At 47.2% G+C, this 22719-nt stretch overlaps 1 protein-coding gene across 4 annotated transcripts in view; it reads right to left on the bottom strand.

The window, feature by feature from the left end:
• Positions 1–13287: 13287 nt before the first annotated feature.
• LOC144174341 (leucine-rich repeat, immunoglobulin-like domain and transmembrane domain-containing protein 3) overlaps positions 13288–22719 on the bottom strand; it is a 265557-nt gene continuing 256125 nt past the window's right edge. For all 4 annotated transcript variants that reach the window (XM_077702992.1, XM_077702990.1, XM_077702989.1 and 1 more), the window contains exon 4: positions 13288–15405. The gene's annotated coding sequence lies outside the window, so the exon portion shown is untranslated. The remainder of the gene's footprint in view (positions 15406–22719) is intronic.

The raw sequence follows: 22719 nt of genomic DNA on the forward strand, positions 1-22719 counted from the left end.
TTGTGGGGTTTAACGCGCCGACGCAACGAAGGCGATGAGGCGCGCCGTAGTGGAGGGCTCCGGGTTAATTTTGACCACCTGGGGACCTTCAACGTGCGCCGAAATCTCGTACACACGGGCGTTTTTGCTTTTCGCCTCCATCAGAAAAGCGGCCGCCGCGGCTGGACCAAGAGTTGAACACAGATATTGGGGAAAATATTGTAGCTACCCAAATGATCGAATGGGACGCAGCCACTAGCAGCTATGATGTAACCTGGACAACGACGGCAGCGAAGCTCATACGGACAGCGGTAGCAAAAATGAACTCTCTCTCGCTCTCTCTGCTAATATAAACTTCGGCCGGGCGGAGTTGACCGGCTTAGTGTGGTATACAGCACCCGAACGCGGTAATTGGTGCCACTCGGTCTGACAGCGCAAGGTAGGTTCTTTCATGAGAAAGCATAGGCGGCTAACGGAGAGATCAGACGGCGTGGACGCCATGCAGCAAGAAAGCTCTGGTGGTGGCAAGAAATATACTCATTTAGGGGCGGAGTGTACGTGCCTTTAAGCACGGGGCCGCCACTTGAAAATAAACAGCAAAAAGTTGCAGGTGACATCTAAGTTTGGTCTTAGGATGTAAGACGTGACATCGTTACTTGGACTCCCAGACAGCGTTTTTAAACGCAGCTGTTGTATTTACCATCTATGCTTCACGAGCACTCACATCAGCAAAAAGAGAAAGAATAGCAGCGAGGGTTTTTATTCTCCATAGCCCACGAGAGACAAATGCCCATTGCGCTTCTGTTGCTTAGATATGATCGTGAAAGAACGCGGTTGTGCCGTGTTGGTCAGTTCGAGCGACAAGGTGTCAGTGTTAGCGTTAAAAGTGTTTTCTTCCCTGATGTGTAAGCCAAAATTTTGCTTCTTGCGAGGAAGGGAGAGAAATGGTGAAAAGGTAATGAACTTTGTTTGGAGGAAACAGTTGCGGTTCAGGAAAAGGGGTGAAGAGATGGTAGGGAGCTCAAGAGTGAAAACAGAAGTCTAGGGCTCCGGCTACCAGCAGCTCCTATTCTTGCCCTCTCAGCATCTTGCGCAGATATTGAGGTAATAAGCGGGTCAAAGCTACCTCTCGCGTCTCGATAGAAGTGGAATATGCAATGTCTGAGTTGTTTTCCCCTAAGAATACCCTTGGACATGGCTATACGTTGCGTGGAAGAATATGGATGTTCCCCGATTTTAGCAAAGTTTTAAGTAAATCGGCTATGTCCTCGCGGCACATCTTCGCCCACATAGATTTGAAGATACTTGTGTTGGTATATCCTCCACACAGTACGCGATTCTTGAGCGTTGTGACCCCCTTGAAATAAGGGGAAACAGTGTGTTCCTAGGCGTAGGAGGGGCCGGCGTGTGGTAGTCGGGGTCCCAAAGAGCACGGTATGTGAGTTCGCGTGCCTCTTGGTCGGTACCTCGTTCTCTTCCAGATCCTTGTGTCCGGGTGTCCAGGTGACGTTATTAATTTTCTGGATTGTGGAAAGGGGGATCTTACCGAAACGTTTAGGTATTCTGCCTGCAGAAAGCAGTATGATACCTTTCAGAGTCTATATTGATGCTTACGCTTCCATTCGGTACTTTTGTTAGTCGGATTGCCAAGAGGATGTCTCTAATTCCCGGTCCTTTTTTTTTGTGCGCAGAAGGGTCATGCAGTCACAAACATTGCCTGAGCAGTCAAATTTGACAACTGTGCATTTTGGAGTCAGTGTATTTTCTTCGAACTTAATCCTGCCGTATCGCCTGTTCTTGCGTAGGTCTGGATCCATGTTTTTGCTGGAGTAAAATTTTTTTAATGCTGAGTCGCTGGATCAGTGACTAGTCTATCATGGCGTGCAGTCAATTATTTTCAGAAGAGGCGCCTGGCTTCCATACGATGGCCCGTCCCGATTATATTTTCGCAGCCGCTAACTTGGCGCTAGGAGAGTGGTTTCTCTGATATTTTGAAAAGCTATATGAAGAGACAACTTCAGGCCCTATTCACCGTCATCATCAACAACATTGCATTTAGGTGGACTGGTGGGTGAGAGCCTCTCCCATAGACCTTCTCCGGTCTTGCCCTGCGCTGCCCGAGTGTATTCTTTGCCTCCGAATTTGTTATTTTATCCATCCATCGAATTAATGCCCTTTCGTTTCTTCTAGACCCGTCACTGGCTATTCATTTGTCTACCATGATGGAACACCGGCTGTTAGTTTTGTCTCACGATCAAAATTGCGAGGTGGACGACTGCCTTATATGCTGTCTTCATCATGGTGCTTCTTTGATTTTCTTCGGTGAGGATAAATTTGTGGTGCGGTAGGCTGCGCAATATCCGGCTTATGATCCGTGGCTGATTGAGTCTTACCGTTTCTTTTCTTTTTTCCCGCTTTTTTCTTGGTTATGCATTTTATAATGTGGGCGAAAGGTTAAAGGTTTGCTCTTGCAAAGCGATTGTGCCGAACATTCTTATGTTCGAACATTCTTATGTAACTTCTCTGGGAGGACATCCTTTCCAATTTCAAAGTAGTTTTTAACTTGGCAGCGCGGCTCCCTCCGTCATTTGCCAAACAGATCTTGAAGCGGATACAGAGCAATGGGAATTTTGAAAAGTAGTTTGAAAATTGATGTGATTGGACCCTAATATACTGGGCCTTACTTTCATTTGTTTCTGCTCATAAAGAGTGCATTCCTTAATTTATGAGAGACTGGCGTTGATCATTTGCTCCCTGCTTTAGTTAGGGGACCGAATGTTGGTGCTGGCATCACTTCCGGTGAAAAACACACCGGAGTGGCTCCGTGGCTCCGTGGCTCCGTGGCTCCGTGGCTAACGCGTTGAGCTTCTAATCCAAAAGACGCGGGTTCTATTCTCGGATTCCCGGCCACGGCGGCTGTTTTCCTGATGGAAGCAGAAAAGTGAATCAAACGCCTTTGCGCCGAGATTTCGGCGCTCATTAAAGATCCGCAGGTTGTGGAAATTATTCCGGAACCTTCTACTACGGTGCGCCTGGTAGCCGAACTATAGCTTCGGCGCTTGAATTTACGAGAGTTTGTATTTTTATCTTCTGTTGGAAAGACGCTTTAGTGTGATGGCGTGAGTTGCGGGCATGGCTGGCGACCGTGTCTGTCGAGTTTGCTACCACTGAATGTGCATTGAACAAATTTCACCGCGCTGTCGCGCACCTGCTGAAAATGCGTGTCTTTTCTTTCGTCTTCGCCGTAGTATTTTTTTCCTCCTTTCCCCACATTAGAGGCCTCCGCGCCATATTCCAGATTCAGGCCAGCCCTGGAATCTTGCTGCCTCTGTCGTAGTTTCTGGGAGGCAGCGATGACGTATTTCCGCGTACGCATGATGAGCACGGTTGACAGCGGACGGCTAGCAGCCACGGGGAAATTGAAAAATTAGCCTAATAACGCTACCGCGTTAAAAACGCAAATAGAAGGAGTCCGCTTAACTTTGTCGTTGCTAGAGGGCCAGCCGAACTGTGTGTGGCGCGCCAGTGCAGGAAGCCGGGTTCAGCAGGCGTGAATTTATGCTGAACATTAGACAATTATGCTGGTAGGGCACGGGTTTCAGCATGCGCACTACCGAAATTCTTGCTACAGAGCACTTCTGCGCCTGTCCGCCTCGATATCCACTGCCTCAACTTGCGCGGCCTCTTCGACATCCACTGCACGAGATTCGGATCCTGCAACCAGCTGTATGTGGTCAGAAAACCCACGAATCTCGCGAATACCGTGCACAAAACCTGTGCTTTCGTATCATCACGTATAGGCAGACTTACTGTCCTCCGTAATAAGCTCTACCTTTTTTTACCTTTCCTGTCGTTGTCCTTGCAGCTTCTTTACCTGGTTTTTACCCTGTTTCTAACGCGGTTTTTATTTTTTGTTCAATAAAAATCAATTTACCGTGTACTTTAGGTAACCGCGCTGATATTCCCAATTATCTACTCTTGTTTGCCTGAAATATGCTCAAGGACTCCTTTGCACTAAATAATGCTGGAATATGCGAGCCGTTTTGCTAGTCCTAGTTGTTTTGAAAGGACTTGCGTATGTATAGGCCGTTTTCATACTGTTTGTTAGCACAGACGTGTTTTCTTTCAACGAGGGTGAAAAAGGGCCTCGAAATAGTGACGCCAAAAAAGCGAAGCATGAACATATCCGGATTTTTTAAGATATTCTCACAAACAAAAGGCTGCTACAGATAATTGTGGCCGTTAGATAGACACGATTAAATTCGGCGGGACCTGCCAAGGTCGTATTGGAAATTTTGGCCAGTCTTGATTTTCACAAGAAATAACGCTTGCCCCGTAACAGTCTCTTGATTCAATTCGCTGGTATTGCTTTCGCTCCTTTCCATCTACCTCAACTTCACAGTCTTACTATTTCGTGCATACAATGCCAGCACATCAAGTTACATAACGTGCAACCAGAACCGTACGTTACCTTTTGCAAGCCCTCGAGGCTCCTGTAAAGGGTGCTTTGTCTGCTAGGCAGCACTGCACTAGGAAGAAGCCATTACAAAAAACGTGTGCAATCAGGATTAGGTGCCAAGACTTTCATGCTTGCTGTTGCTTACAAAACGCTATAAATGCTCATTTTAAACCTTCTGTGATTGCTCGTCGACATAAATGTAGAAGATACTTGTATTTATACATAAACCGCCCTAGTCGGCTGTGCCTAAAAAAAAATTCATATGAATCATATGAATCGCGCGTGACGTGTATTGCCCATGTAGATTGCTTACCTCAGGCGATGTCGAGGCAAACCGTGTCCCGACCCAAGGATTATTAAAGAAACAATGGAGGCTATTCATAGCTTCTTGCTGCTGTACATACAAGACAGAAACTGCAGAATGCGGGAATGGAAAATGTTTATTGAGGTGCGTAAGCAGCTTGCTCAGTTGAACGAACAGTTAGGGGTTGTGGAAAACACGGAAAAAACATTTTCCTTCATTGCAAAGCGATTGACTTCGAAGATATAAACATTAATTTTAATTTTGCTGTTTCTGTTTAGAGGAGCATCCTAAAGAAATAAACCGCCTTCTCTTCCATCTCTTCCATTAGGTTTGTAGTATCACGTGTACACCACGCAGTTCTCAAGCCGCTATAACGCCGCTGAGTCGCCAACGCACGCCGCTGACGACGTAGTTTGAATGCGTTAAAGATATAAGGCGCGTCACTAACGCTGATATCACGTCGCGTCCGTGGCTTGGTCGGTAGAGCGTCGTGCTGCGGCCGGATCGAAACCTGGCGCCGGATGCTGTTTCTTTATAGAGGAGCACTGCGGACGCCGACGCCGCCGCCGACGCCGGCGGTGGATGGTTTGGGGTCGCTTATAAAGTGCATTCGCACTTAAAAAAAACTACCCTGCAACTAGCGAATAGAGCCCATTACTAACGGGTTCAAAAATAAACCTGACGTTCCTTCAGCCCAGCGCCTAGAATTCGCCTTATGCATGAATCAGAATTTTCTTGAACAGCCATCATGTTTTTCTTGTATTAAAAAGAGACAGTGCTTAAAGTTCTCCCAAGCTAAAAACAAGAAACATTTTCTTGTGGAATTATTACTCTCGCAACGTGCTCAGTACAGGCATTTTCTTATGGGATAGCGTTAAACTTTAGCGCTATCCCATATGAAAATGCCTGTCCTGCCTTTGCTCTCTCGTCTTTCCTACCTCGTTCCTTTCACGGGTTGAAAAGAAACAGCGCAGTAAATTCGTTGTTACCCACGGCAACGATGGGCAGATTTACGCATATAATAATGAAAACACGTCATAAGTAACGATACCAAGAAATCACAACAAGAATGTACAGAGCTGATTAGATATCACGGGTTTCAGGCTTCTAAACACAAAGTCTCGTCGTTTGGAATACTGTATTTGTTTTCCTGGAGATTATTCACGAACGTATTGCTGGGAAATTCGTTAATTGTGAGAGCTCGTTCTTGATTTTTTCGTGTACGTTGCACTCCAATAGCCCGCTCGGTTTGACCGGGAACTGCCCTATTACACGATCGATCGATTTTAGCCTGGGTAGCCGATTTTCATTTGGAGATTTCAACTTGCTTTTGATAAATTAGAATCATCCCTTCCCTCATCCTAAACACACCATACCCAAGGGGCTGTCTTTTTATTTTGCCACGAAGAATTATTTGCAGCAAGTAGTCTAGCAGCCAACGCGCGATCATAGTGGCGGTGCTTGGGTTGGGATTTTTTTCATGCTGTGCGTAGGTGAACGTATCGCTGTGATGTTAGAGTAAATTAGTTGTGAGCCAGTGCTGTGTCTGAATGAATTTTCGTCTTCGGGTTCAGTGTTTTGCACTCTTTAAAGCGAAGCTTCATGTGCCTGACTGATGGCGTCCGATGCCGCGCCAGAACGCACTGCAGAAAAGCCAGCTTTGCACAATGGGTTTCACAAAAAGATAAGTGAAGGCTAATAAAGCACCTCAAGAAAAAAAACTCTCTCCGTGGGCGGAATCGAAGGTGGGTCTCTCGCGATGTGAAACCGACGTGAGTCCGTTTGCGCACTTCCAACACGTTCGAAGCAGTCTGTATTTTGGACTTTCACTTTGACGCTGGTTGCATAGAAGACACCTTCACGTTTTAACCATTTTTCTCTTTAAAAAGAAACTTTTTTTTTCTTTCGCTATGCTCTACGCTAGCTCCAAAGGACGATTATTTTTTCCCAACAAAGCTGGCGGCAACGTCACTAGGGTAACCAAAAACGAAGAGTAATTTTTCAACTCCACCCTAGAATTCTAGTGGTAGGATTGAACGAAATCAGAAGCACCACTACTATTGAACAATCGTGTTTATTTGTGGTAGCTTTTGTCGGAGACCACCAAGGACACAAGCTAGTCTACCTTATGTGAGAGGTCCTGTACGTTACGTACAGAGAGTATTATTGGATCAAAATTACTAAGTCTTCTGTTAAACTCTGTGGCTTAGTTAGCCACGGACCACTTAACCGAGGCGCCAGATGCAAGGCTCTTCGACAGCACTTGTTTATTTGTGGGTCACGTGGGACACATTAGCAGTGCAATAGGCGGTTTTGGTTACGGTTCCCCCAGCCCTCATTCGATCTAGTGCAGTTATTTCGCCTGTTTTTGGCGCAGTTTTTTAGCGTTGATGCGGTGTTTTAAATTCATTTTATAACAACAACGCGTATTTTTATTATGGAGGAGGAGGAGGAGGAGGAGGAGGAGGAGGAGGGATGCCTTTAATGATGAAGAGAAGTCAGCCTGGCCGCGAGCTTGGCTTGCTACTCCATATGAACACGAGAGGGGCAAAAATGAGCGAAGGCTATTTTAATTAAAAGAGCAAGGGGGGAGCCGGTTAAGCGTGACGGGCTCCGTGTAGCACAAAATCCGGCGTCATCGGAGGTGTTGACCATAATAGAAAATTCGGCGTGGACCAAAAATCTCGCAGAGCCACAGCGCGGGGTCTCCTGAATTCCCTGAATCAGCAGATGGAGCGTGACCAGGAGCAGAAAGTTTTACTGCTCGGAAAGTTTATATGCATGCGAACTGGCCCGATAATGCTATCGCGTTCCATGTTTGATGGCGCAGCGTGAGTGTCCACCAAACGTTTTATGTATTTGAGTTTGCTTCAAATTTCTTAAAGGTTTTTTTTTTTCACTAAATAATGCCTACACTCATAAACCATGCCAGTAGTGCTCGTACTTAAGAACTGTCTTTGCCTACGTGAACTTAATATCTGTCACATGAACAGTTTTACCTTGGCCTAAGAGGCCAGACTTTTAAAGCCAGAACGTTATGCATAAATGGCGTACGGAAAGGACGCTTCGAACTAAATGTTGTTTTGTTTCCATTCTGCCTCCACACATTAAACAACGGAAGGCTGGTCGGCTGGTTGATTCGTTGGTTGGTTAGTTGTTATCTTGTTTGTATCCGCTTATTTATGCTAGGTAACAACGGGCTTCCGCACTCTTTTGACGCTGTACTAAGCAGTCAGCTTTCGGGTAGCAAGTCAAGGGGCTGAATTTTGTCACAGAACAAGCTCACGGAAGCGGTGATTGGGCGCAGAACCAAAGCCTTTGCGTTGGCTTTGCATGAGTTCTGTGAGCTGCGCCATGTAACTCGAAAGAGTTGGCCGTAATCCTCCGAAACGAACACGACTCGCTCGCATCGAAAAAAAACGCGCCAGTAAGCTTCGCTGGCGGCACGCACTTCGGCGACTGCGGTCTACATGCGGGTGACTGGGCGACGTTGGCTTTGTTTGCATTAGGCGTAGGTTTCGGCGGGCAACGCGCAACATAACTGCGAGGACCGGCTTTTCCGTCCTTCCGCCTCTATTCGTTAATTCTGTGTCATCCCAACCCGCAAAAGAAGGAGCGGGGCTACAGTTTGTTGCACTGCAACACGCGCTGTTGTGGGCGTTCGGGCGAACGATAGCACGAAAGGAACGTCATAACGCGGTGCCTGAGCAGGCTTACGCTGATTTCGTGTCGGGGACTATGACTGAACTTTTCATAGCTAAAAGGCTAAGTACTACTTTGCTCTCTTCCTACTGCTGCAAACACGGAGGCGCGCTTACGCGCATCCCACTATGTCGACAAGCTGACGCCAAACGCGTGAACCGCTGTCATCGCTGGAAAGCACATCTCTAACCCTTTGAGGGTCGAAGTTTTAGATGCGACTGCATCTCATTCACTCGCCTTGTCCCTCCATACGGCGTCGTTGTCCGTCCACACCCCTCCCCCATTCTCCTCGCCGCGCGAGCTGCGCTCTCCGCCGCTCACCCCCTCTCCTCTCTGATATCGAACACTCTCTCCCGAGGGGCACTGGATTGGATTCGATTGGATTGGCTTGGCTTGGATTGGATTGGATTAAAGTGGATTGTGTTGGATTGTGTTGCGTCATAGCCGCGCCACGTTGCGTCATAGCCGCGGCAGGGGGTTCACGGCACGTTTCACGCGATGGGAGAATTAACCTAACGGAAACAACAATGGAACCCCCTATGCGTCGCATCTACACAGGGGTTCCCGCGAGGGGAGGTGGGAGTAATGTTTCGCCAAATGCGACCCCCAGGGTCAATTTCTGTTATTGCTGATTCAAATTCTTCGGATGAATCTATTTTAAAAAAAATATCGTAAATTTTTAGGGTGACCGTAAAGTGACAAAAATCACTTGTGTTTTACGTACACGTGGTTTATTTATGAGTACCACAAGAAACATTCTAAATAAAGACGACATATTAACAAGCCGGTACCTTTTCAGTGAATCGAAATCAGATACACATCAGTTTCGCCGGCGCAAAAATCGGGAAGCGCCCGTAGGACGATACCAAAACCAGCCGCTGCACGTGGGCGCGCGGCCGGATGCGCGAACGATAGACGGCGCACCGCTCCTATAAAATACAAAAAAAACGAGAAAAGAGCCTCATCAGTTTCGCAGGCGCCCTTGGTATATATATTAGAGGGAAATATGTCCCTGCAGTCGCGAGCCGCCGTGGGCGGTGCCATTGCCGCTAGCGACGTTCCTCGACTACTTGCCTTAAAGGAGCCATGAAGAGAAAACACAAGTTTGGTTCATTCAAAAGATTGTCTCGTTAGAATCATACTGACACCACTTTTAACGTAAACTTCGCTCAAATAAGCTACATAATTAGGAAAAACGGGAATGGTCATGCGACCCACCAGCTCATTTCCCGCAACAGAACCTGTGTTGTCACATGGGCTAAGCTCTGCGATTGGCGGAGGCTGGCAGAAGCAGACGCAAATTAGGTAGAGCTTACAAACTAGACGAACGAGCGATTTGCGCTTAAATTTAGGGCACATTCTTTACAAAGCAATAGGAATGATGGGACAAACAGTGGAAGTTACGAAAGCACATGTAAACATAGAAGTACTGATGCGTTCTGCTGTTCGTACTGCGCACAGCATGCTTTGGTTTAGCTGCACAGCACTATGGGGCTTGGGGTTGTCTCAGACGACACTGGCCGATTGACGCAAGCAACGGTGTCTGACGTGACCCCATTTGTCGAGCGAGCACTGTTTCAGGGAACGAATGTTTTCTCCCAGAACAAAAACAAGCCAGGTTTAAATGCGGGCAAAAACAAACCAAACGCTTGCCACGGTATGGTGGCGCCATCTAGGTTACGGAACGTAAAGAAACGCGGGAACAAACAAACACCGCTACAGGGTGGAGACAACCTTTGAACGGTCCCGTGCCGCCGCAATTGGGCCAACGGGCTCAACGCGTTATTCTTTTCGTTTCCCACGAGACCTAGCAACGCGAAACAGACAATATGATTCAAACTTCTTCAGTAAACCGCGTTGCGGCGATAATTTTAGCGCGGTTTTGACACAATGACTTGCTTCGGCGGCGAGCGAGCAACCGAACATGGCGGCGCCAGCGTTACGTGTCTCTACCCTGTACGGCGGATGCGTGAATGAAGGTACTCTAGGCTGCAGAGCGGTCGGTTCCCGTGATGTCACTTGGGACCACGAAAACGCACGATTGAGCGGGAAAATCGAAATTTTAACCTAAATTGTTTAATTTCTCAGTGAATAAAGCACCGTTTGTATCCGGACAAGCGCTGGGGGCACTATAAAACACGAAATCTTTCGAATAAAACCAACTTGCATTTTCTCTTCATGGCTCCTTTAAATAGCCATATGGCTTCTTTTTTGTCTCGGAGCCAAAATCAACAAAAAAGGGTAACATATTTTTTGTTCATCTTGCATGAATCTTCTGCATAATAATCGACAAATTAATCTTTCTGGAGGTTTAATTTTATAATACCAAAACAAATTTGATGAACCATCTACAGTAATATTGTTGCCTTTTGCAGCCAGAGCCAACTTTTCAGCCTGTTCATGAGCCATGCCAAGGACATGTGGAACGTGCCTGCCGGTACATGACGGAACGCTCGCCGAAGCGTGGCTCCCATAGACAGTGGAGCCAGACTTCCCTCTAGTGTATATGAGTATGAAACTCTATGGTCTGTGGCAGGCGCAAAAAGCGAGAGGCGCCCGGGCGCCCGGTGGGTGGTGCCCAGCGCGCTCGTTACCGGATGCGCAAGCGATAGCCGGCGCTCCGCTGAAGTAAATCGTATAGAAATAAAAAAAAAGTGCCATCGGCGCAATAAAATAATTTGACGTATTTCCGCAGTGTAGCAGCACAAGCCAAGCAAGTGAAGTTGGCGAAAAAGGCGCGGTTTTTAAACATACAAGTGATGACGTACATATACGTTATTGGCCATTTTGAACGTGTTTTCAGAGGACGTATATGTACGTTCGTGACCCTGAAATGGCTAATTCAGCATTCCTTCTAACACCCACCCATCCATGCCTCGCTTGGGGAGCCGAAGCATTTTAACCTTTTCAGTCGTGTGTTTTTTATTTCAAGCCAAAATTGTTTTTCTCCGTGTTTTCGCACAGCTATAGACATGAGAAGCACACAATTGAAAAATTACGCAAATAGTGCAAGTATTTATTTACACGCACGACAATTATTTAGTTCATCAGGGAATTAAAACTTTTCTTTCTTGTAAAAATATTTTTAACTTTTTGTGGTAGAACCTATGACACCCTTATCTTACAGAAAAGATCTAAAGCTGGTTTTCTAAATGTTTACAGATTTATAGGCATTTTAACAAACCGGAATTTCCGTTTCCTTACTCGCCCTGTCGTCATACCCTGTGTCCATTGAAGCTACTTCTGTTTCATATCGTCCAGCCCCACAAAACCTGAGAAATGGTGACGTCTATCGCAAGAAGCACCCTTGAACAACCCTCGCCCGGAAAACTAGCAGTTTTTGTTTTGTTCTTCAGGCACCAGATGATATTATGGGTTGTGCCGTCAAGTGAGGACGCCAGGCCGAAAGGGTTAAAATCGGACACACTCCTGTATGCCATCACAGACGATAGTATTCTATTTCTGGTAACGCCAACGAATGTTGAGGGTGCTCTCGCTGGATAAATCTCATTATGATCCACCTGCTCCACCTTCTGAAGTCGGTACCCGGTACTGTACTTGCCAGCATAAGAGAGCTCCCACAATTTGTTTTTTTTTCTCTTATGTGGCACGTCTATGTTTTCAGGGAACTTGGTACTAAGCACCGCCAGGAATGGGTCCTGACTTGTGACGACGAGATACGATGTAAAGGGGGACCAGTAGAGAGACTGGACTCCCTGTGGCGGTTTTTCACCGAAGCCTACATAGCGGGCCGTTACTAATCTCCCCCTAGTTTTTCTGGCATCATCGAGCCATCCATAAGTAAGTGTATTGTTCCATACAACTCTACGCCACAAAACCGAAATTTCCGGCTGTTTATCTATGTAATGGGCAGGTGTCTAGTAGTCCAAACCGTCCAAAGAGATGTAGCGCCATTTTTTGCTAGATGGCACACTAATTTCCGTATCTAGGATTTCTTTGTACTTACCTGACTTCCGTGGTCGGTTCTCTGCAGAAATCAGGATGACAGCCGAGGCACAGCCTAATCTTAAACTGCTCTTACAGCTGAAGTGCGAACAGCTGTATGAATCAGCACCCAAGTGTTTCTCGTTTCTGGTCTTTCTGTCATTATCCTCGTAAACGCGAATTCGCAATCAGAGACTTCTCTCTATTATCTCGAACGCGGAAAACAGCGATAAATTTGTACTTAGTGAGTGGTCATTAATGCTTACAGATATGAATATAATTACGAAGCTGAACCTAACCGTTCATTCGTCTGAATAACATCAAGGCTCATGGCCCAATAACACCTGTTCGAATTGTGCCAAATTCACCTCAAGTAAAACGTTACAAAAATATCGCAAAAGTACTTGCCTACGTTGAGTGACAACTGGGTATTTGCTAACGGTTAACTCAAGGTAGCGGTAGCTATCGGATGATCGCTTTAATTTATTTTTTCTCTGCTTGTCTCGTCCCGTGGTCAGCATATCGCATTTTGCATGTTGGACGTAAGCATACTAGAGGGAGCCATTGCGGGCGTCAGAGCGATGAAGCGCCGACACATACTTAATGACTAGGCATACTCGGACGTTGCTGCTGCCTCCAGCGAGGTGCACAGAACTGCAGAAGCGGCACATACCTGTCGGCCCATGTCTCCGCCAGGTGCTGCACCGCAGACCATGGTGGCCCGTGCGAACCTGCGCGTTTCACTCGCGTGCAGTGAATGCGTAATGAAGAAAGCAGACAAATATCTAAAGAAGCACGGACATCTGGCTCTGAAAAAAAGAGGGGGGGGGTGAAGAAAAAAACAGGCACAAAGTGGAGAGCGAGGCACGTCATCATTATGCCGGCGGTGTAAGGAAAACAAAACATCTTTTTTAATATTCGCGCGTAATTTGACACTCTTCCTTGCAGAGCAAGATGGATGAGGCCCGGCGGCCCGCGATGACCCATTGTCGTCGCTGAAATCCCCCCGGTGATCCCCACGACGGGCACGCGGATTAGCACCGACGATGTGGGGCAGCAACCCTAGCCAACTACCTTCGTGCAGGACGCGCGAGGAAGAAAGAATTCGCTCTCTTTTTTGTCTCATAACAGGCGCTATATGCCAACATTCTTTATTTTCCGTTCTGTTTGGCGTTGCCACTTCACCGTATTTGCTTTTCCTCGTTGGTTGACGTCCCCTCTGACTCGTGCCCTTTCCCCCCTCACTCCCCGCGGTCGTTCGCTCTTGCCGCTTTCTTATCTCCTCCTCCAACTCTCCCTCTGCGCTGAGCGGCGCCTCCTTCCCGAGTTTAATTAGTTGCCCCGCCCTGAAGAAGGAAGTGGAGAAGGCTTCTGGGTCACGACGTGGTTTTAAAGTTTGCCGTTAACTTTCTCTTCTCCCAATCTTCCCGGGAGGATACTGTCCCGTTGGTGTTACTAGGCGCCACTCTCCTGCGCTCTCCTAAAGTCGCGCCGACGAGGAGGGGAGGACGAGAGAGAGATTCGACCCCTCCCCCTTCTCCTCTTCCTAAGACGTCCATCTCAAGGGGCCAGACGTCAAAGCGGCGGGTCCGGTCTCGGAGGTATTGCACAGCACGGAGTCACCGACAGGCACTGTCTCGAAGAGTCGGTGAATCCCTGGGGATGAATAGGTTTTCTTTCGTTTGTACCGGTCGGCGCAGCAGTGCGCACACTCACGCGCACTACGGCACACAGACGAACACACGAAACGATTGCGGCCGGGCTGCGGATTGGGTTGTCTTCGCTTGGCTTCTGCGCGCAAGCGGGGATGACTACTGATTGACGCAGGCACGCGTGACGATGTTCTGGGAGTGGCTGCGGGGTTGCGGCGTCCTGTTTCGTCAGCGCCACACTGTGATTCACTTGGTATAAAGACAACGACGCACTCACGCGCACACAGAAACACAGGAGCGCGAGCACACACACGCAAGCACAGACACCCGCACAACACGTGATGACCTTTGACCGTGCCGTTGCTAGGCGCAGAAATGAAGTGAAAGTACTACACCAGGTCGAAACTTTGGGGTGGAGATCTCGTTGTCGCGATTGTGTTCGCTTTAGCGGAGGAGAGAAAAATAATTGTATTGTCTGTCGTGTAACAGGAAATTATTGTGTTCGCCTTTAATATTTATTTTAACTGTCACAATTATACAATAGAGGCTTTTAATTCGTAGTCGTCTTGCTTTGCGTGTAGTATAACAACATTTCTATTATTTCTTATCTTGTAGATGGGGTTGGAAATTTGGATTGGCAGAGGTCTTTAAAGAGAATGCCCACCTTTCACCCATAACGAAATCGATAAAAATGGGAGAATTTGAGCGCACACGCCTTGTGAGTGAAGCTTATTTTGTGAGCTTGTGGCTACCCTTACGTGTTCGAGCCGTAGTTCTTACGATTTCCCACAGGCAAGAGAATGGACGCACAATTAAACTCCCTCGACTTGGGTAATTTTTCTCGAGCCCTAGACAATGCAAGTAGCAACCACGCTTGCGCCAAGAACTGAGCAAGCGCGTTAACATTGATAATTTTCATACTCTCTTCATGCAGTAAACTTTCGTAAACACTTTTCAAATATAATTGTCTTCGCGATTTGTTTCTTGACGAAACCGCTTTGCAATACTGAGTTCTTGTAAGTTGGGGCTATTGTGTTCGTAAAGTGCTTTGGGACATCTTTACCACCCGTATAAGTCGCGGTCCTGGCTGAGGGGTAGTCCCTCTGATAAGAACGCCTGCCACTTTTCAGATTACATGTGTTTTGTGTTGTTGTTGTTGTTGCAGTTGTTTCTTCCGATACTCGCTCAGAAAGTTTTGTCTTCCCGAAAGACTGACATTCCGACTGGTCCAAGCGTTCACCATCGTTAAGCACTCCAGGGTCTTTGCGCCACGCTGCCGTCACCCTGTCGTTCCCAACGAGGTTGCTATCGTAAGACCTCCTGAGGAACACCCCTTCTTCATTCTTCGCTCAGTCGGCAGTCCCCTGTAACAAGTCCAAGCGAGAAGAAAAGAACAAGAATTCAATAAGTCGCGAGAAACCCAACTCTGCTGAACTTTGTAGAAACATACACTCCTTGAGTGTGCAACGTTTCGGTGACTTTACCATCCTAACAGGTCCCACTTAAGTTTCAAATCGCGTTCTGGTATTGTTGCTTTAGGTCAGTTGCATACTACCTGTTTTAGGCTTCACCTCTTATACGTTGTAGCGGGCTTACCCTGAAGCTTTTGCAATTCGTAGAGTTACTCAGGAGCCACTCGTGGTTTATGATGGGCAAAAAATACACTTAAATACCGCTATCTTTGACCACAACCACGAACACTGTTGTGCGACTGGCTAGGCCTACGGTCGATGCCCGCTGTTAAATATAGCTATTTATACCTCAAATATCGGACTCGTACAAGCCGAATTTTGTCTATTTTTCTGCCTTAGTAAAGGCGAAATGCGAACAGACGGTACGACCATGGGAGCCTGTATGCGTAGAAGTACATCGCTCAGGCATATATCTATAACTCTTCAAACTTCCTTATCTTAGACTTTTCGATACACGCGCACTCTAGCGGAGATTTTCGCAATGTTTTTGACCTGCTGGAATACATGTCTGTACAGTGAACAGCCGTAAACAGTGAATTTTAAGTGTTTATAGAGCTTCTATATACTGATTGATGCCAAGATGTGGCTTTTTCAAACCCGCGCTTATATCTTATTACCTGTGGCATGCTGCCTCCTGTTTTTGTGTTGGAGGGCCTTCAGAAAGCCACTAAAATACATTGCTTTTAATGTTCCTGTATTTGTAATAGGGAGCCACGCCTGCAAGTTACACACGCACATGTGCGCGCACATAACACAGCGTAAGCCTGTTGAGACAGTTTTCGCCGTTTGTGGGAATAATATTTGTAAGCAAAAATCAGTTCGATGTTGCAACAGCGGGTCTATGGCGATTTACTGAAAATGTTTTTCAGCATTTCATTGCATAATATTTGTAAGCGCAATATTATCGATGTTCAGGAACTTGCCCAAACATACCCATAATGAGCGATGATGACTTTTTAGTATTTTTGCCTTTTTTGTTGTCTTACGGACCCAAGTAAGTAGTGAATTATATTTTTCCGAACGTTTTTAATGACAAGGGCAGGCTACACTGGTTGCATTTGAGAAAAAAGGTGTTGCGTCGGCTTCGCCCCGCGTATTTCTTACCACTTGAGCGAACACCGCGCTGCCACTCCGTGGCGCAGATCCCGCTGCGTCCAGCGCCCACTCGAAGCCCGATAACGAAACTCGAGACGCACCCCGCAGGGTTTTCAGAACCCGGCATCAAGATGCGAGCATAGCGTCAGAAGAGCAGCGGTTGGCTATACAGGACGATCATGCGCCGGCTGCCTTTCTTTACATGCGATCAGCAATCCTGAGTGACACCACCATGCATTCGGTCTGTCGATCTGTCTAAAAATTTTCCTGTGTTAGCGCGTAAATTTGACCTTCAAATCGAGTAGCAAGCATGAGTAAATAGAAAGAGGAAGGGCGGAAAAGAGGGAGGGAGGAAAAGAGGGAGGGAGGGAAGGAAGTAAAAAGGCAGGCGAGAGGAACTAAGGGAGAGGGAACGAAGAAAGGAAGGAAAAAAGGAAGGAGAGAGAAGTGGAGGGAGAAAGGAGGGAGGGAGAGAAAAAGGAAGGAAGGAAGGAAGGAAGGAAGGAAGGAAGGAAGGAAGGAAGGAAAGAAGAAAGGAAGAAAGAAAAAGGAAGGGGAGTGGGATTGATGAGGGAGGGAAGGAAGGAGTGGGAGGAGGAATGAGGGGGAGAGAAAATTGAGGCGTTAAAGAGAGAAGGATAGAAGAAGGAAGGAAGGAAAGAATGAAAAAGGAAGGAGAGAGGAAGGAAGGGAGAGGAAATGAAGGAAGGAAGGAAGGAAGGAAGGAAGGAAGGAAGGAAGGAAGGAAGGAAGGAAGGGTCCTAGGAAGGGTGCAAGTTAAAGGGGCACTGACACAAAATTTTGAAGGCGAGATAACTTCGGAGGTAGATTGGTGGGAACACATATACATCATCTACAAAATATCAGCGGCGAATACAGCCTAGAGCATATTTAAAATCAGTTTTAAAGTGTGCGAAACGCAACCGAGCAGCCAGCAGAGGACCACGCGCAATCGACATCCCGAGGATATTGTGTAAATAAACAACATCTAAACACGTCACGAGTGTGTGTTTGCCGCTTCCGCACTGCCGGCGTTTTTCGCCGGCTCGCTCGGCTCGCCGCTCCAATCGGAGGGCCGGAGGGCGGAGCTTCTGCTTTCGAGAACGAACGACCCGATCGTTGGCGGCGGAGGCGCCGTGATTTCGTCAGCTAATCGGGCAGCTGGCCGCGACCAAAGTTCTACAGCGATTCCAGGCACTCTGTTTCTATTAATGGTTATTACCATTGGATCAGAAAACGCGCCGGAGGCACGAAAAGCCCAGTGAGCTAGCCGCACGGTCGCTGTGCAGGCGGCGGCCACGGCCGCGAAGTGGCCCAGGCCGGCGCAGGTAGCTTGAGTGACAGCTTGTCACCGCTGCACGAAATTGTCCCCAAGTCCCGACCATGGTGGCTTACATGAGAAAGGAGTTAATGATGCGATGGCGGGTTGCGTTAAAAACTGTCATCTGCACCGCTTACGAGAGCGGCACTCGAATATCCGCCGCAGTTCTAAGCCGAACACATCTGTAGGCGGACCTGTAGGCAGACCGGCCGGCTGCTCCCAGCGCGCGTCTTGCCACCCACCGTCTCGAGCGTCGCGCGTCGTTCTTTAGCCGCCGTAGCATTTGCACTCGCAGCGCCTGCGTCACATCCACGATCGCTTTTTAATTAAGCGCCTCACGAGGTCAGTACGTGGGGGCATTCGCAGAAACTGCCGTCGATGCGGATTCGACAGTGCTACGGCGGCTCTGCTCTGTGATATCCCTCCGACGGTCACGTGGTCAGCTTTGTTCACACAAAACCCACAAAATCCATCGTTTCGCGGCACTCGCTGAAACCGAAACTGCGACTGACCGCATTGAAAATGCCTCTAATTAAACAACCGTCGCACGCTGAAGCAAATGAGGTTTCTACAGGTTATAAGTAGGTCACTAGCTACTTATCGCAACAAAAAAAAACAAGATGCAAAATTTTTGTGTCAGTGCCCCTTTAAGAACGGCAATAGCTCACGTAGTGTATCACTCCGCCGAAGCGACGGACCCGGATGTCAACGCTCGCGCGCGTTCTGAAACGAGACTGCGCTTAAGGAGTAACATCGCCTGCTTTTTCACACCTTAACTTTTTGCAGTCGCTGCAGTAATTTAAAAGAAGATGAAGTGCGCGAAATTACGAAAACGCCTCGTGTCACGTTCAAAATACTCGCAGTAAAGCACTTTTGGCGCCGAGCGGAGTAACAGCCGGCTGCGGTGATAAGGCGCAGGGGCAACTTCCGTTACCATTTTTAAGTTGTCCCGGAGTATAGAAGAAACAGGAAAGTTAACTTGGCTAGAGCCCAGTTTGCTATCCTGCACCTGAGAAAGAAAAATGGACAAGAGAGAGAAAGCAGAGAAAGGAGAAAGGTTGGAGCAGATATATGTTCAGTGCCAGGAAAAAAAAAAAAACGTTCAAGTTCAGTGTTTTCCGCTAGAGTTTTTCAGTCTATAGTCTTGTGCTGAAGTTCGTCGCCCGCAGGAGGCGTAGGTAGAAGGGACTAGAGGGGTTGAGAGGGCGAGATTGGTTCTGGGTAAATTTTTGTAACAAATCTCCACTAGGCCACATAATACATCGAGAAGCTGCAGATGAGTGGGAAAATGACGCTGCTCTACAATATCCTCCAGGAATGTGACGCCATTGGCGACAAGGTGCTGCTGTTCAGCCAGAGCCTGCTGACGCTGGACATGGCGGAGAAGATGCTGGAGGAGTGCGACGAGCGGGCGCAGGCGGTGGACCCCGAGACGGCCCTGGTGGACCCACTGGACCCCTTCCGGGACTGCCACAACTCGTGGGTGCCGGGCTTTGACTACTTCCGCATGGACGGATCGACGTCCATGCAGAATTACGCGGAATTACGCGGAATTACGCTATTTTCATTACGCTGTTTGTTTTTTGTTGAATTGATTCCTATCGAATGAATTGCAATCATGACGCTGATGAAGCTGGGTGATAATCAACATATGCAAGTGTCATGTACACTCGTCGTTATCGCCGGGTACGCCACCTAGTATTATATACTCCACATAACTTAGTTGCTGCACCATTGCCACACTTGTAATTGTTGGCATTTTCAAGAATTGACGTAGACAAAAAGAAAAAATAACACAATGTTGCCACATAGCAATGTTTAGAACGACTACATTTCAGCGAGAAAGCATATACAATAAAAAACATTCAATTCCGTCTAAAAAAATTCAAGAACCACTGACTAATTTGAAGGGGAAAACCAAGCCCAATTCATGCGACCAATTATCTACATTTCGAATAAAAGAGCAATTCCAAACTGTTACTGTTTACACGTTCCCCGTGAACACTGGAATCGCGTTCCGGTTCATGAAAAAAAGACGAACAGCGATGTACCTGTCGAGCTATAAAAGCTACGAAACTAGAGCGTCAAAGTGTTAATTGCTGCCAAGAGTGTCAGACCTGCTAATGGACTCACTGATGGCCGCTCTTCTACACCGAATGGGGCTGAATCACTTTAAATGAGGCTGGAATAAGAAAGGAGGAAGTCGAGGCTAAGAAGATTAGGGATGCCATCAAGAGAATGTGAAAAAGCACGTAGTTCCAGAAACTTGTTAAAATTACCTTAATCGACAGGCCAAGCTACATACTAAGTGCCCACGTGCACATAAGCTTAGAAGACTCTATAAATAAAGGTCATTCTGATTAGATGACTGAAGTGCCCCCTCAAAACAGCCCAGTCATGGTTGGAGGAAGTTCCACCATTCTTTTATAGCGGCCGTAAAGTTCTCAAATGTTGTTTCATTCTTTACCCGAATAGAATTTCAATGTACTGAGCTGCGTATTTTTGTTTCATTTTCTTCCCCCTCATGCAATGCTCTTCGGAGCCTGTGAGGTACTGTGAAATAAATAAATAAAAAATGTGAATTTTAAAGCGAGAGCTGTCCTTGTGGGATGGATGGTATTCTGTTAAAAAACCAATGCTTTTCCCCATCTACCGGTTATTCGGCCGAGAAGCTGTGATAACATCTCTGGACGCACAGCGCGTGCGTGAAACCGGGCTTCCATTGCGTCAAAACAGTCACTTGAAAATCGTGAAAAAGTAGCGGTTCTACATGAGACAATCCACGCATCGATCTTGAAGAAGGAGTACAATGGTGTGTCTTTATGTCATAAACCACGTATCACTATATACTTACAACCTTCATAGATGCGTTTACTTAGCGCGCGAAAAATGGTCGCATGGGTTCGCTCTTTGTCTGCGATTTCGGTCTTTGAAGAAGGTTCGACGATCGACTGCACGCATTTTCGGCGTAGGTTGGACGCACCTTAAGCTTTGGCGCTTCTCTTAACTTTCTTAAGGAAGGAACGACAAATGTTTGTCTCCAGTGGGAGGTCATGCGTTTTCCACTGGTGGAGACCGCCTATTCTACTTAACCGAACATTTACCTATTGCATGGCGCGCGTTTCGTGACCTCACAATAAGTTTACGACCGCAAAAATTACCCAAGGTTCAAGACTGTCCAGCCAAGTTTTCTTGCCCAGAAAGAATATATCCTTTTGTGCTCGTTATAATCCTTATAGGATGGGTCTACTCGGGTTTGTAGTGATAAAAGCTGTCCACAGTAACTCTGCGGCAGCGTCTTCTGACAAATAATTACATATAAGTAGTCGAATGTTTATACAAGGCGCTGTCACTAAAGAAATATTCAAGATAAAGAATTATCGTAATCGTAAAATTTTTATACAAAGCTCTCTCAGCGGGAAAATATTGATGGCAAACAATTGTTGTATGCTAAAGATTGTTTGTATGCGGTTATTCCACAAAACCCATAAAAAAATCCTCCACATCTACAAGACAGTCGTGTGTGCACCGGGCGAGAAGCATCTCAAAATTTCAAGGAACACTCCGCTAGCTTCCGATTAAATATTCATAAAAATTGATTGAATGATTGTGGGGTTTACCGCGCCGACGCTACTCAGGCGATGAGGCACGCCGTAGAGGAGGGCTCCGGATTAATTTTGACCACCTGGGGATCAATAACGTACGCCGAAATCTCGAACACACGGGCCTTTTTGCGATTCGCCCTCATCAGAAAAGTGGCCGCCGCGTCCGGGAGTCGCACCCTCGTCCTTGTGCTCAGTAGCACAGCGCCTTAGCAACTGAGCCACCTTGGCGGGTCTTTGTAAAATTGCTATCGCGTAGCGGTTATTCCTTCTTTCATTTGGCAGTGGCTATAATGCCCGGGCTTGAGAAAGCCCTCGAAATGTTGTTTTAACGCAGAGTGTGTTTTATCGCCTGAGTTTCATTGGGGAAATCTTGCCGGAGTATCACTAACGAACAACATCTCCGGCTGTTTTTACACGGTAACCATTAATTTGCTTCCTATGGTTAGGAACAGCTATGGTTAGGAACGGCCCGGTGTGTACTGAAAAGTATTTCCTATTCCGGATATCGCAACCACAGCTTCGTTGTGTGTCAATCGTGCAAGTGAGCAACCACGAAACGCGGACTGAGGGGTGTGTACCACTTAGCGTGCGCTTTTCTTTATTTTAAGAAGCTGGGGGTGGGGTGGGGGTGGGGTGGGGGTGGGGTGGCTGGTGGGTGTGCAAAGCCTCATCACTCGGGAGACTAAAGGTGGCTGTAATTACACCTACCTGGCGGGCCGACCTCTGAAAAATATGACTTCAAGGAAAAAAGCAACAAATAGTGAAGGGAAAAACGAAGACTAAAAAGAAAGGCATTTCAGACGCGCGGTGGCTGAAGGGATAATAGTAAATAAGAAGTACCAATGAGATATGTGAAGCGGTTTATGAAAACTCCCAATCAAATGAAAAGAAGGGGAAGGAAGAGACCTCAAGCTTGCTTTACATTTGACATAAAGAACAGACAAAATCTTGATCGGTGTGACAGACAACGAGGTCGATGAACACATTGAACAGCCGTAGCAGCACCCCTCTCCTCCAGGCTTCCCGCGACCGAGGCCATCGCGGGGAGGCGCAGCGGAGAAGGATTCATTGGTGATGCACCAGATCCCTTGCTGCGGCTAACAAATTCGCTCTGCGTATAAGGCCGTTCCCACAAGTCACGCTCACATGATTGCGTTGTCATGGGCCGACGTACCATGACGGCGC

This window comes from Haemaphysalis longicornis, unplaced genomic scaffold, assembly GCF_048455015.1.
Source record: "Haemaphysalis longicornis isolate Haplotype H1 unplaced genomic scaffold, Haemaphysalis longicornis Haplotype H1 scaffold_3, whole genome shotgun sequence".
Taxonomy (NCBI): Eukaryota; Metazoa; Arthropoda; class Arachnida; order Ixodida; family Ixodidae; genus Haemaphysalis; species Haemaphysalis longicornis.